This window comes from Salvelinus alpinus, chromosome 7 (assembly GCF_045679555.1).
Source record: "Salvelinus alpinus chromosome 7, SLU_Salpinus.1, whole genome shotgun sequence".
NCBI lineage: Eukaryota > Metazoa > Chordata > Actinopteri > Salmoniformes > Salmonidae > Salvelinus > Salvelinus alpinus.
This window is the reverse complement of record NC_092092.1, coordinates 15,255,751-15,269,857: the sequence shown is the minus strand read 5'-3', so window position 1 is coordinate 15,269,857 and position 14,107 is coordinate 15,255,751.

The following is a 14,107-nucleotide window of genomic DNA, read 5'->3' as shown; positions in this document are numbered from 1 at the left end:
CACATTAAAAACTTCTCTAGGATAGGGTGCAGAGTTTTCACTTAGGGAAAAATAGCGTGCGCAATTTCAACTTCGTGCTACTCATCCCCAGAATATAAGATATGCATATAATTAGTAGATTTGGATAGAAAACACTCTGAAGTTTCTAAAACAGTTTGAATCATATCTGTAAGTATAACAGAACTTATATAGCAGTCAAAACCCTGAGGACTAACTTTTTTATTGTTCAGTTCCTCTATGTTCAATGGATTGTGTTGGGCAAACCAGAATTCTAATCAGTAAATGCGCAGTTTCTACTGCTTCCACTGGATGTCGCCATTGTATGGAAAATGGTTAAGGTTTTTTCATAGTGAGGTGAAAACGATATTAACCCGGAAGTGGAGTGACGTCGTTTGTTTATGTTTGAGATTTGGGCAAGAAATGAAATGTTCCGTGAGTTTGTTGATATCCTGTATTGAAAACAGATTGACCTGTCTTCAATTTGATCGATTATTAACGTTTACAAATACCTTAAGCTGTATTACAAAAGTACTTTGAAATGTTTTGGCAAAGTTTAGAGGTAATTTTTTGTTAGATATTGTATCGTGATTTTGCTCAAATTGAACGCTGTTTTTCCTGGTACAACGGCGCCAAATAAATGGACAATTTGGATATATATGGACGGAATTAATCGAACTAAAGGACCACTTGTGATGTTTATGGGACATATTGGAGTGCCAACAAAAGAATCTCATAAAAGGTAATGCGTTTTTTATATTTTATTTCTGCGTTTTGAGTAGCGCCGGCATGGTTGAAATATGCTTCTCTCTCTGTTTACTATGGTGTATCCTCAGATAATAGCATCGTTTGCTTTCGCCGAAAAGCCTTTTTGAAATCTGACATGTTGGCTGGATTCACAACGAGTGTAGCTTTAATTTGATATCTTATATGTGTGATTTAATCAAGTTTAATTTTATATAATTTTTTTGAATTTGGCGCTCTACATTTTGACATGGCTGTTGGGACGCAAGCGTCCCATCTATCCCAGAGAGGTTAAAACTTCTTAAGACTAGGGGGCGCAGTTTTCGCTTTTGGCTAAAAAGGCGTACCCATTTGAAACTGCCTATTTCTCAGCCCCCGAAACTAGAATATGCATATAATAGTCAGATTAGGATAGAAAACACTCTGAAGTTTCCAAAACTGTAAATGTTTTGTCTGTGAGTTAAACAGAATTGGTATTGCAGGCTAAAACCTGGGGAAAATCCGACCAGGAAGTGGCCCTGTTTTTGAGACCTCTCTGTTCCCATGCATACCTATTGCCCATTGAAAGGGATATCAACCAGACTTCTTTTTCTATGTCTTCCCTAAGGTGTCAACAGCCTTTAGACATAGTTTCAGGCTTTTAGTTTGAAGGATGAGCGTGAACGACCATATAGCGTAAGTGGATAGGTGGGTGCTCTCCGAGTGATTTTTGCGCAAAAGTGAAAGGCAGCCATTGTTTCTCTCGGTCCTAGTGAAAAGCCAACTGTCCCGGTTGATATATTATCGAATAGATATTTGAAAAACACCCTGAAGATGGAATATAAACAACGTTTGACATGTTTCTGTGGACATTATGGATATAATTTTTTATTTTTTCCGGCGTTGTCGCGAACGCTCTTTCCGGTGGATTCCTGGGCATAACGCAGCAAACAAACGGAGGTATTTGGATATAAAAATATCTTTATGGAACAAAAGGAACATTTGCTGTCTAACTGGGAGTCTCGTGAGTGATTAATTTGATTGCTTTTCTGATTTTCGTGACCAAGTTACCTGACGCTAAGTGTTCTTATTGTTTTGTCGAGCGATCGATACATTTATACAAATGCAAGTATTGCTTGCGCTGTAAAGCATAATTTCAAAATCTGAGACGACAGATGGATTAACAAAAGGCTAAGCTGTGTTTTGCAATATTGCACTTGTGATTTCATGAAATGATATTTTATTATATACCGTTCGCGCTAGGCTACGCTATGCTAGTCAGCGTTTCTGATGACAAATATCCCGGATCCGGGATGGGGAGTCCAGATTAACATCTGCTAAACACGTGTATGTGACGAATACATTTGATTTTGATTTGATTGAGGAGAAATGGCACCACAATCGCTCTCATACACAACAATACATTTTACTGTCTAAGAACAACCCCTGCATCACCAAATCCCGTTCCACATCTCAAAGTACTGTCTGTAATCAAATCAAGCTTTATTTATACAGGACATTTCAGACGCTTCACAGGAAAAAACAAATCAAAACAATGAAAATAAAAACTGAAATATTTACTACACAACAAAACACAAGATAAAAAACAAAAGAATGACAATGAAAATTGAAAAACCAAAAAAAGCACCAATACAATTATACAAGTAACTACTTCCAGTTTGCTGCACAAAATGATCCTCCAAAAGAGGATTTCTCCAGGAGAGGGTTTTCTAGGAGAGGATTCTCCAGGAGAGGGTTTTCCAGGAGAGGATTCTCCAGGAGAGGGTTTTCCAGGAGAGGATTCTCCAGGAGAGGCTTCTCCAGGAGAGGATTCTCCAAGAGAGGGTTTTCCAGGAGAGGGTTTTCCAGGAGAAGATTCTCCAAGAGAGGGTTTTCCAGGAGAGGGTTTTCCAGGAGAAGATTCTCCAATAAAGGGTTTTCCAGGAGAGGATTCTCCAAGAGAGGGTTTTCCAGGAGAGGATTCTCCAAGAGAGGGTTTTCCAGGAGAGGGTTTTCCAGGAGAGGATTCTCCAAGAGAGGGTTTTCCAGGAGAGGGTTTTCCAGGAGAAGATTCTCCAAGAGAGGGTTTTCCAGGAGAGGATTCTCCAAGAGAGGGTTTTCCAGGAGAGGATTCTCCAAGAGAGGGTTTTCCAGGAGAGGATTCTCCAATAAAGGGTTTTCCAGGAGAGGATTCTCCAAGAGAGGGTTTTCCAGGAGAGGATTCTCCAATAAAGGGTTTTCCAGGAGAGGATTCTCCAAGAGAGGGTTTTCCAGGAGAGGATTCTCCAATAAAGGGTTTTCCAGGAGAGGATTCTCCAAGAGAGGGTTTTCCAGGAGAGGATTCTCCAATAAAGGGTTTTCCAGGAGAGGATTCTCCAAGAGAGGGTTTTCCAGGAGAGGATTCTCCAATAAAGGGTTTTCCAGGAGAGGATTCTCCAAGAGAGGGTTTTCCAGGAGAGGATTCTCCAATAAAGGGTTTTCCAGGAGAGGATTCTCCAAGAGAGGGTTTTCCAGGAGAGGATTCTCCAATAAAGGGTTTTCCAGGAGAGGATTCTCCAGGAGTGGATTTCTCCAAGCAAATGCTTGATTTTGGAAGAAGCTAACCACTTAGCTAACTAGCTACTAAGTTAGCAAACCAAATGCACAACTGCAGAGCCTTTATCACATTTTAGACAGTTAACAGTTATAGGATATCTAGCTGGCAGACACTTAGTTGTGAATTCCCTACTGTAATTAGATCACCTGGCGCATGCTGCACAACAATGAGTGACTCACAAGGCTCCGGTCTCTCACCGTTGTGTGATTGTAAACAAACACCACGTGATTGGGGACTAAATCAAATCAAGTGTTTATTTATACAGCACATTTCAGACAGGGAATACAACACAATGTGCTTTACAGGGGGGGAAAAACTATGAAAATAAAAGCTGAAATATTTACAACACAACAAACATAAGATAAGAAACAAAAGAATAACACAAACTGAACAACTAAAAATCTACCTGAGGAAAAGCAAAGCTAAAAGGCCAGAGGACCTGAGGGACCTACTGGGTACATAACTTAAAGTCTGACATGTATTGTGGTGCAGCATCGTGGATTGATTTAAAAACTAATAGAAGAATCTTCAGATATATTCTAAAACTGACAAGCAGACAGTACAGAGTGTGAGGGGTTATAACAGTAGTCTAGTGTGAGGGGTTATAACAGTAGTCTAGTGTGAGGGGTTATAACAGTAGTCTAGTGTGAGGGGTTATGTCAGTAGTCTAGTGTGAGGGGTTATGTCCGTAGTCTAGTGTGAGGGGTTATATCAGTAGTCTAGTGTGAGGGGTTATATCAGTAGTCTAGTGTGAGGGGTTATAACAGTAGTCTGGTGTGAGGGGTTATAACAGTAGTCTAGTGTGAGGGGTTATGACAGTAGTCTAGTGTGAGGGGTTATAACAGTAGTCTAGTGTGAGGGGTTATAACAGTAGTCTAGTGTGAGGGGTTATAACAGTAGTCTAGTGTGAGGGGTTATAACAGTAGTCTAGTGTGAGGGGTTATGACAGTAGTCTAGTGTGAGGGGTTATAACAGTAGTCTAGTGTGAGGGGTTATAACAGTAGTCTAGTGTGAGGGGTTATAACAGTAGTCTAGTGTGAGGGGTTATGACAGTAGTCTAGTGTGAGGGGTTATAGCAGTAGTCTAGTGTGAGGGGTTATAACAGTAGTCTAGTGTGAGGGGTTATAACAGTAGTCTAGTGTGAGGGGTTATAACAGTAGTCTAGTGTGAGGGGTTATGACAGTAGTCTAGTGTGAGGGGTTATGACAGTAGTCTAGTGTGAGGGGTTATAACAGTAGTCTAGTGTGAGGGGTTATAACAGTAGTCTAGTGTGAGGGGTTATGTCCGTAGTCTAGTGTGAGGGGTTATAACAGTAGTCTAGTGTGAGGGGTTATAACAGTAGTCTAGTGTGAGGGGTTATGTCAGTAGCCTAGTGTGAGGGGTTATGTCCGTAGTCTAGTGTGAGGGGTTATAACAGTAGTCTGGTGTGAGGGGTTATAACAGTAGTCTAGTGTGAGGGGTTATGTCAGTAGCCTAGTGTGAGGGGTTATGTCCGTAGTCTAGTGTGAGGGGTTATAACAGTAGTCTGGTGTGAGGGGTTATAACAGTAGTCTAGTGTGAGGGGTTATAACAGTAGTCTAGTGTGAGGGGTTATAACAGTAGTCTAGTGTGAGGGTTTATAACAGTAGTCTAGTGTGAGGGGTTATAACAGTAGTCTAGTGTGAGGGGTTATAACAGTAGTCTAGTGTGAGGGGTTATAACAGTAGTCTAGTGTGAGGGGTTATGTCAGGGGAAACGGGTAGCAGTAGTCTATTGTTCTCTCTCTCTCTCTCTCTCTCTCTCTCTCTCTCTCTCTCTCTCTCTCTCTCTCTCTCTCTCAATTCAATTTCAATTCAATTCAAGGGGCTTTATTGGCATGGGAAACATGTGTTAACATTGCCAAAGCAAGTGAGGTAGGTAATATACAAAAGTCAAATAAACAATAAAAATGAACAGTAAACATTACACATACAGAAGTTTCAAAACAATAAAGACATTACAAATGTCATATTATATATATGCAGTGTTGTAACAATGTACAAATGGTTAAAGCACACAAGTTAAAATAAATAAACATAAATATGGGTTGTATTTACAGTGGTGTTTGTTCTTCACTGGTTGCCCTTTTCTTGTGGCAACAGGTCACAAATCTTGCTGCTGTGATGGCACACTGTGGAATTTCACCCAGTAGATATGGGAGTTTATCAAAATTGGATTTGTTTTCGAATTCTTTGTGGATCTGTGTAATCTGAGGGAAATATGTCTCTCTAATATGGTCATACATTGGGCAGGAGGTTAGGAAGTGCAGCTCAGTTTCCACCTCATTTTGTGGGCAGTGTGCACATAGCCTGTCTTCTCTTGAGAGCCATGTCTGCCTACGGCGGCCTTTCTCAATAGCAAGGCTATGCTCACTGAGTCTGTACATAGTCAAAGCTTTCCTTAAGTTTGGGTCAGTCACAGTGGTCAGGTATTCTGCCACTGTGTACTCTCTGTTTAGGGCCAAATAGCATTCTAGTTTGCTCTGTTTTTTTGTTAATTCTTTCCAATGTGTCAAGTAATTATCTTTTTGTTTTCTCATGATTTGGTTGGGTCTAATTGTGCTGTTGTCCTGGGGCTCTGTGGGGTGTGTTTGTGTTTGTGAACAGAGCCCTAGGACCAGCTTGCTTAGGGGACTCTTCTCCAGGTTCATCTCTCTGTAGGTGATGGCTTTGTTATGGAAGGTTTGGGAATCGCTTCCTTTTAGGTGGTTGTAGAATTTAACGGCTCTTTTCTGGATTTTGATAATTAGTGGGTATCGGCCTAATTCTGCTCTGCATGCATTATTTGGTGTTCTACGTTGTACACGGAGGATATTTTTGCAGAATTCTGCATGCAGAGTCTCAATTTGGTGTTTGTCCCATTTTGTGAAATCTTGGTTGGTGAGCGGACCCCAGACCTCACAACCATAAATCAAATCAAATCAAATTTTATTAGTCACATACACATGGTTAGCAGATGTTAATGCGAGTGTAGCGAAATGCTTGTGCTTCTAGTTCCGACAATGCAGTAATAACCAACAGTAATCTAACCTAACAATTCCACACTACTACCTTACACACACACACAAGTGTAAAGGGATAAAGAATATGTACATAAAGATATATGGATGAGTGGTGGTACAGAACAGAACGGCATGGCAGATGCAGTAGATGGTATAGAGTACGGTATATACATATGAGATGAGTACTGTAGGGTATGTAAACATAAAGTGGCATAGTTTAAAGTGGCTAGTGGTACATGTATTGCATAAAGATGGCAAGATGCAGTAGATGATATAGAGTACAGTATATATACATATGAGATGGGTAATGTAGGGTATGTAAACATTGTATTAAGTGGCATTGCTTAAAGTGGCTAGTGGTACATTTTTACATAATTTCCATCAATTCCCATTTTTAAAGTGGCTGGAGTTGAGTCAGTATGTTGGCAGCGGCCGCTAAATGTTAGTGGTGGCTGTTTAACAGTCTGATGGCCTTGAGATAGAAGCTGTTTTTCAGTCTCTCGGTCCCTGCTTTGATGCACCTGTACTGACCTCGCCTTCTGGATGATAGCGGGGTGAACAGGCAGTGGCTTGGGTGGTTGTTGTCCTTGATGATCTTTATGGCCTTCCTGTGACATCGGGTGGTGTAGGTGTCCTGGAGGGCAGGTAGTTTGCCCCTGGTGATGCGTTCTGCAGACCTCACTACCCTCTGGAGAGCCTTACGGTTGTGGGCGGAGCAGTTGCCGTACCAGGCGGTGATACAGCCCGACAGGATGCTCTCGATTGTGCATCTGTAGAAGTTTGTGAGTGCTTTTGGTGACAAGCCGAATTTCTTCAGCCTCCTGAGGTTGAAGAGGCGCTGCTGCGCCTTCTTCACAACGCTGTCTGTGTGGGTGGACCAGTTCAGTTTGTCCGTGATGTGTACACCGAGGAACTTAAAACTTTCCACCTTCTCCACTACTGACCCGTCGATGTGGATAGGGGGGTGCTCCCTCTGCTGTTTCCTGAAGTCCACAATCATCTCCTTTGTTTTGTTGACGTTGAGTATGAGGTTATTTTCCTGACACCACACTCCGAGGGCCCTCACCTCCTCCCTGTAGGCCGTCTCGTCGTTGTTGGTGATCAAGCCTACCACTGTAGTGTCATCCGCAAACTTGATGATTGAGTTGGAGGCGTGCATGGCCACGCAGTCGTGGGTGAACAGGGAGTACAGGAGAGGGCTCAGAACGCACCCTTGTGGGGCCCCAGTGTTGAGGATCAACATTGGGGCAATGGGCTCTATGACTGGATCAACAAAGGATCAACAAAGGGCAATGGGCTCTATGACTGGATCAACAAAGGATCAACAAAGGGCAATGGGCTCTATGACTGATTCAAGTATTTTTAGCCAGATCCTAATTGGTATGTTGAAATTTATGTTCCTTTTGATGGCATAGAAGGCCCTTCTTGCCTTGTCTCTCAGATCGTTCACAGCTTTGTGGAAGTTACCTGTGGTGCTGATGTTTAGGCCGAGGTATGTATAGTTTTTTGTGTGCTCTAGGGCAACGGTGTCTAGATGGAATTTGTGGTCCTGGTGACTGGACCTTTTTTGGAACACCATTATTTTGGTCTTACTGAGATTTACTGTCAGGGCCCAGGTCTGACAGAATCTGTGCAGAAGATCTAGGTGCTGCTGTAGGCCCTCCTTGGTTGGTGACAGAAGCACCAGATCATCAGCAAACAGTAGACATTTGACTTCGGATTCTAGTAGGGTGAGACCGGGTGCTGCAGACTGTTCTAGTGCCCGCGCCAATTCGTTGATATATATGTTGAAGAGGGTGGGGCTTAAGCTGCATCCCTGTCTCACCCCACGACCCTGTGTGAAGAAATGTGTGTGTTTTTTGCCAATTTTAACCGCACACTTGTTGTTTGTGTACATGGATTTTATAATGTCGTATGTTTTACCCCCAACACCACTTTCCATCAATTTGTATAGCAGACCCTCATGCCAAATTGAGTCGAAGGCTTTTTTGAAATCAACAAAGCATGAGAAGACTTTGCCTTTGTTTTGGTTTGTTTGGTTGTCAATTAGGGTGTGTAGGGTGAATACATGGTCTGTTGTACGGTAATTTGGTAAAAAGCCAATTTGACATTTGCTCAGTACATTGTTTTCATTGAGGAAATGTACGAGTCTGCTGTTAATGATAATGCAGAGTATTTTCCCAAGGTTACTGTTGACGCATATTCCACGGTAGTTATTGGGGTCAAATTTGTCTCCACTTTTGTGGATTGGGGTGATCAGTCCTTGGTTCCAAATATTGGGGAAGATGCCAGAGCTAAGGACGATGTTAAAGAGTTTTAGTATAGCCAATTGGAATTTGTTGTCTGTATATTTGATCATTTCATTAAGGATACCATCAACACCACAGGCCTTTTTGGGTTTGAGGGTTTTTATTTTGTCCTGTAACTCATTCAAGGTAATTGGAGAATCCAATGTCTCTCTCTCTCTCTCTCTCTCTCTCTCTCTCTCTCTCTCTCTCTCTCTCTCTCTCTCTCTCTCTCTCTCTCTCTCTCTCAATTCAATTCAATTCAATTCAAGGGGCTTTATTGGCATGGGAAACATGTGTTAACATTGCCAAAGCAAGTGAGGTAGGTAATATACAAAAGTCAAATAAACAATAATAATAATAATAATAAATAAATAAAATAAATAAATAAAATACTCTCTCTCTCTCTCTCTCTCTCTCATACCTATTATCAGATGGCTCATGGATGCAGGCCTGTGCCTGAGGAGATAAACTGCAATGTAATACCTTCATTTCCATAGCAATAGGATGATTATCCTTGATGTCTTGTTTGTGTACATCGCTGCTGTGTCTGTGAGTGTTATCTTGCTAAAAGCTGCCTAAGGAGGTGATGATGAATGCATATTGGAAGCACACACACACAACGACACGCTCCAGGTTACCCTGTGCAAAGACACCAGACATTAACAAAAGAAACAGAATGAATATTATCCCTCTCAGCAACGGTGATTCATCTCAATTTGCTCTCTTTGTGTGTATCTGTCTACTTATGTGTGTGAATGTGTGTCTGCACTTGTGTGTTACTGTGTGTGTTTCTGTGTGGAGCCTAGCAGCATCGATACTATAGAGACGAGCAGCACCGATACTATAGAGACTAGCAGCACCAATACTATAGAGACTAGCAGCACCAATACTATAGAGACTAGCAGCACCAATACTATAGAGACTAGCAGCACCAATACTATAGAGACTAGCAGCACCAATACTATAGAGACTAGCAGCACCGATACTATAGAGTCGAGCAGCACCAATACTATAGAGACTAGCAGCACCAATACTATAGAGACTAGCAGCACCAATACTATAGAGACTAGCAGCACCGATACTATAGAGACTAGCAGCACCAATACTATAGAGACGAGCAGCACCGATACTATAGAGTCTAGCAGCACCAATACTATAGAGACTAGCAGCACCAATAATATAGAGACTAGCAGCACCAATACTATAGAGACTAGCAGCACCAATACTATAGAGACTAGCAGCACCAATACTATAGAGACTAGCAGCACCAATACTATAGAGACTAGCAGCATCAATACTATAGAGACTAGCAGCACCAATACTATAGAGACTAGTAGCTCCAATACTATAGAGACTAGCAGCACCAATACTATAGAGACTAGCAGCATCAATACTATAGAGACTAGCAGCACCAATACTATAGAGACTAGCAGCACCAATACTATAGAGACTAGTAGCTCCAATAATATTCTCCCCAGTCAGGCTTCCAGAGTTGACATGGTCATTTATTCATCACTGGGCCTAATCAACATCTACACACATCTCTATCGCCACACACACACACACACCTGTTCTGCCTTAATTATATAAGAAGGACAGGCCTGTACAGTACTGTGTCCATTTTAGGACCCCATCACCCTCACGACTCACCCCTAGTTGAGTCCACAAGGCTGAGGGTTTTTCTAAAATGGACCCTTCGTTCAGATTGGTTCAGTCACCTATTTGAAGACTACATTTTCCTGAAATGTGATTTACTAGCTAGCTACACACAAGGTGTTAGTGACTGTGAGTGTAGTATGAATGGTATTTCCAATGGAAGGTCATTAAAAGGTCAGCCAGCCCTTTTTTTTCAGACCAACACCAGAATCAATCGTGGATGTTTTAGAGGACTTGTTTTTTATTGGCTTTAATTTGACATAGAGATCTCCTGCTACATGAAAGGGACGAACAGCAGACCCCGTTCCATCCATACCCTCTACATGCTGTTCAGTAGACCCCGTTCCATCCATACCCTCTACATGCTGTTCAGTAGACCCCGTTCCATCCATACCCTCTACATGCTGTTCAGTAGACCCCGTTCCATCCATACCCTCTACATGCTGTTCAGTAGACCCCGTTCCATCCATACCCTCTACATGCTGTTCAGTCGACCCCGTTCCATCCATACCCTCTACATGCTGTTCAGTAGACCCCGTTCCATCCATACCCTCTACATGCTGTTCAGTAGACCCCATTCCATCCATACCCTCTACATGCTGTTCAGTAGACCCCGTTCCATCCATACCCTCTACATGCTGTTCAGTAGACCCCGTTCCATCCATACCCTCTACATGCTGTTCAGTAGACCCCGTTCCATCCATACCCTCTACATGCTGTTCAGTAGACCCCGTTCCATCCATACCCTCTACATGCTGTTCAGTACACCCCGTTCCATCCATACCCTCTACATGCTGTTCAGTACACCCCGTTCCATCCATACCCTCTACATGCTGTTCAGTAGACCCCGTTCCATCCATACCCTCTACATGCTGTTCAGTAGACCCCGTTCCATCCATACCCTCTACATGCTGTTCAGTAGACCCCGTTCCATCCATACCCTCTACATGCTGTTCAGTAGACCCCGCTCCATCCATACCCTTTACATGCTGTTCAGTAGACCCCGTTCCATCCATACCCTCTACATGCTGTTCAGTAGACCCCGTTCCATCCATACCCTCTACATGCTGTTCAGTAGACCCCGCTCCATCCATACCCTCTACATGCTGTTCAGTAGACCCCGTTCCATCCATACCCTCTACATGCTGTTCAGTAGACCCCGTTCCATCCATACCCTCTACATGCTGTTCAGTAGACCCCGTTCCATCCATACCCTCTACATGCTGTTCAGTCGACCCCGTTCCATCCATACCCTCTACATGCTGTTCAGTAGACCCCGTTCCATCCATACCCTCTACATGCTGTTCAGTAGACCCCGTTCCATCCATACCCTCTACATGCTGTTCAGTAGACCCCGTTCCATCCATACCCTCTACATGCTGTTCAGTAGACCCCGTTCCATCCATACCCTCTACCGAGTCACACAGTGAATCCAGGGTTGCATCCGGAATAGGATGCCATTTCAGACAAGTGAAAAGCTGAAACACAATTCATGTCTTTTAGTTCCTGATTTGCATGTCTCTATGATTGGCCGTGAGTGCCACTCAATCTCCTTTCAGCTATGTTCACTATGGTCGTTGCTATGGTGATCGCTATGGGATCCTATCAGGATTGTATAATTGGTGCCATTAGTTTAACTTATTGTATTATTTTACCTGTATCTCTCATTCTTTTTCACTTTCATCCATGCAATCTGTGTCTCTCTCTCTCTCACTCTGAATTCAATTACATTCAAAGGGCTTTATTGACATATGTTTACATTGCCAAAGCAAGTGAAATAAATAATAAACAAAAGTGAAATAAACAATATAAAAGTGTCACGCCCTGATCTGTTTCAACTGTCCTTGTTATTGTCTCCACCCCCCTCCAGGTGTCGCCCATCTTCCCCATTGTCTGTGTATTTAGACCTGTGCTCTCTGTTTGTCCGTTGCCAGTTCGTCTTGTTTGTCAACCAGTGTTTTTTGTTCTCAGCTCCTGCTTTTCCTCTGTCCTCTCTTTTCTCGCCCTGCTGGTTTTGACCCTTGCCCCCACCTCTGGATGGTTGACCTCTGTTTACCCTGAGCCTGCCTGCCATCCGGTACCATTGCCCAAACTCTGGTTTACTGACCCCTGCCTGCCTTGACCTGCCTATTGCCTTCCCCTGTTGGAATATTAAACCATTGTAAATTTGACATGTCTGCATCTGGGTCTTACCTTGATGCCTTGATGCCTGATTGCGCAATGCCATCTCCACCCAGGGAGCCACCATCGGTAGGCACAAGGAATTGCTTCATGGTCTTGTGGAGGGGGTCCAAATGTTGGCTGAACGCCATGACTGGGCGTTGGACAGTTTGCTGGAGCAATTCCACAGGTTGTCTGGGATGCCGCCTACAACGGTGTTCTCACAGCTCCTCAGCGACTCAGCTGCTAGCAGCGCCGTCTCATCGGTCAGTCCACCTCCTTGAGAGCCCCGCTTACCTCCTTCAGAATGCTTCAATGGAGAGCCGAGCACCTATCGGGCGTTTCTAGCTCAGTGTGCCCTCATCTTCGAGCTTCCGCCCTCCTCCTTCCTTTTGGATCGCTCCAAGACGGCCTACCTCATCATGCTGATGTCCGGGAGGGCTCTCACCTGGGCTACTGCCGTGTGGGAACATCAGCCGGCCACATGCGCTAGTCTGGAGAGGTTCGTGGGAGAAGTGAGGAAGGTTTTTTTCCTCCCCGTTCTCCAGGAGGGAGGCCACCCGGAAGCTAATCCATCTTCAGCAGGACTCCCGCAGTGTAGCGTATTATGCGGTGGATTTTCCCGCACATTGGCAGCGGAGAGTGCTTGGAATCAAGAGGCACTGTTCGATATGTTCCTGCACGGCGTCTCAGAGGAGGTCAAAGGAGGTCAATCGATACCTATGGAGCTCGATTCCCTCATCACATTGACCATCCGTTTGGATGGGCGATTACGAGAACGACGGAGGGAGAGGAAATTGGATTTCGCTCGCATGCCCAAGGATCCCACCTCGCCTCCAATTCATCCCCGAAGCTCCCGACCTGCCATGAAGGCTGCCGAATACGGCCGAGTCATCGCTTCCTGAGCCTTTGCCACTAGACAGAGCTGGGCTGTCGCCAGCGGAATGGCAATACAGGATCGACACGAAGAGTAGTCTGTATTGCGGGACTCTTGGTCATTTCGTGTCCTCTTGTCCTTTAAAAAAAACAGGCTCACCGGTAGGAGCAAGTACTCTGGTGGGCCATATGGAGAACATTTCTGCTTCCCTTGCTCGCACCCCTTTTCATTCCATTCTGCTGTGGGGAGACCAGTCCAAATCTCTCCGGGTTTCATTGACTCTGGGGCCAACGAGATCTTTTTTTGGACGCTACCCTGGCATCCGAGCTGAACATCCCCACTCAACCCCTCTCCATTCCCATGGATGTTAGAGCGCTGGACGGGCGCTCTATAGGCCGAGTCACCCACAACACCACTCCCATCAATCTATGTGTTTCAGGGAACCACAGCGAGGCTATCCAGTTCCTGCTCGTCAAGTCCCCTCTGATTCCCATGGTAGTGGGATTCTCCTGGCTCCAGCGACACAATCCCCTCATTAACTGGTCTACTGGTGCCATCAAGGGCTGGAACCCGTTCTGCCACGCCCACTGCCTGAAGTCAGCACAACCTGCCTCGGGACATCTTCCTGGGAGCCCTGGACCTCTCCACCATTCCCGCCGAGTACCAGGACGTCTGGGAGGTGTTCAACAAGGCCCGGGCCACTTCGTTCCCACCGCACTGACCATAGGACTGTGGGATTGACCTTCTCCTTAGCACGACTCCGCCCCAGAGACTACTGTAATCTCTGTCGG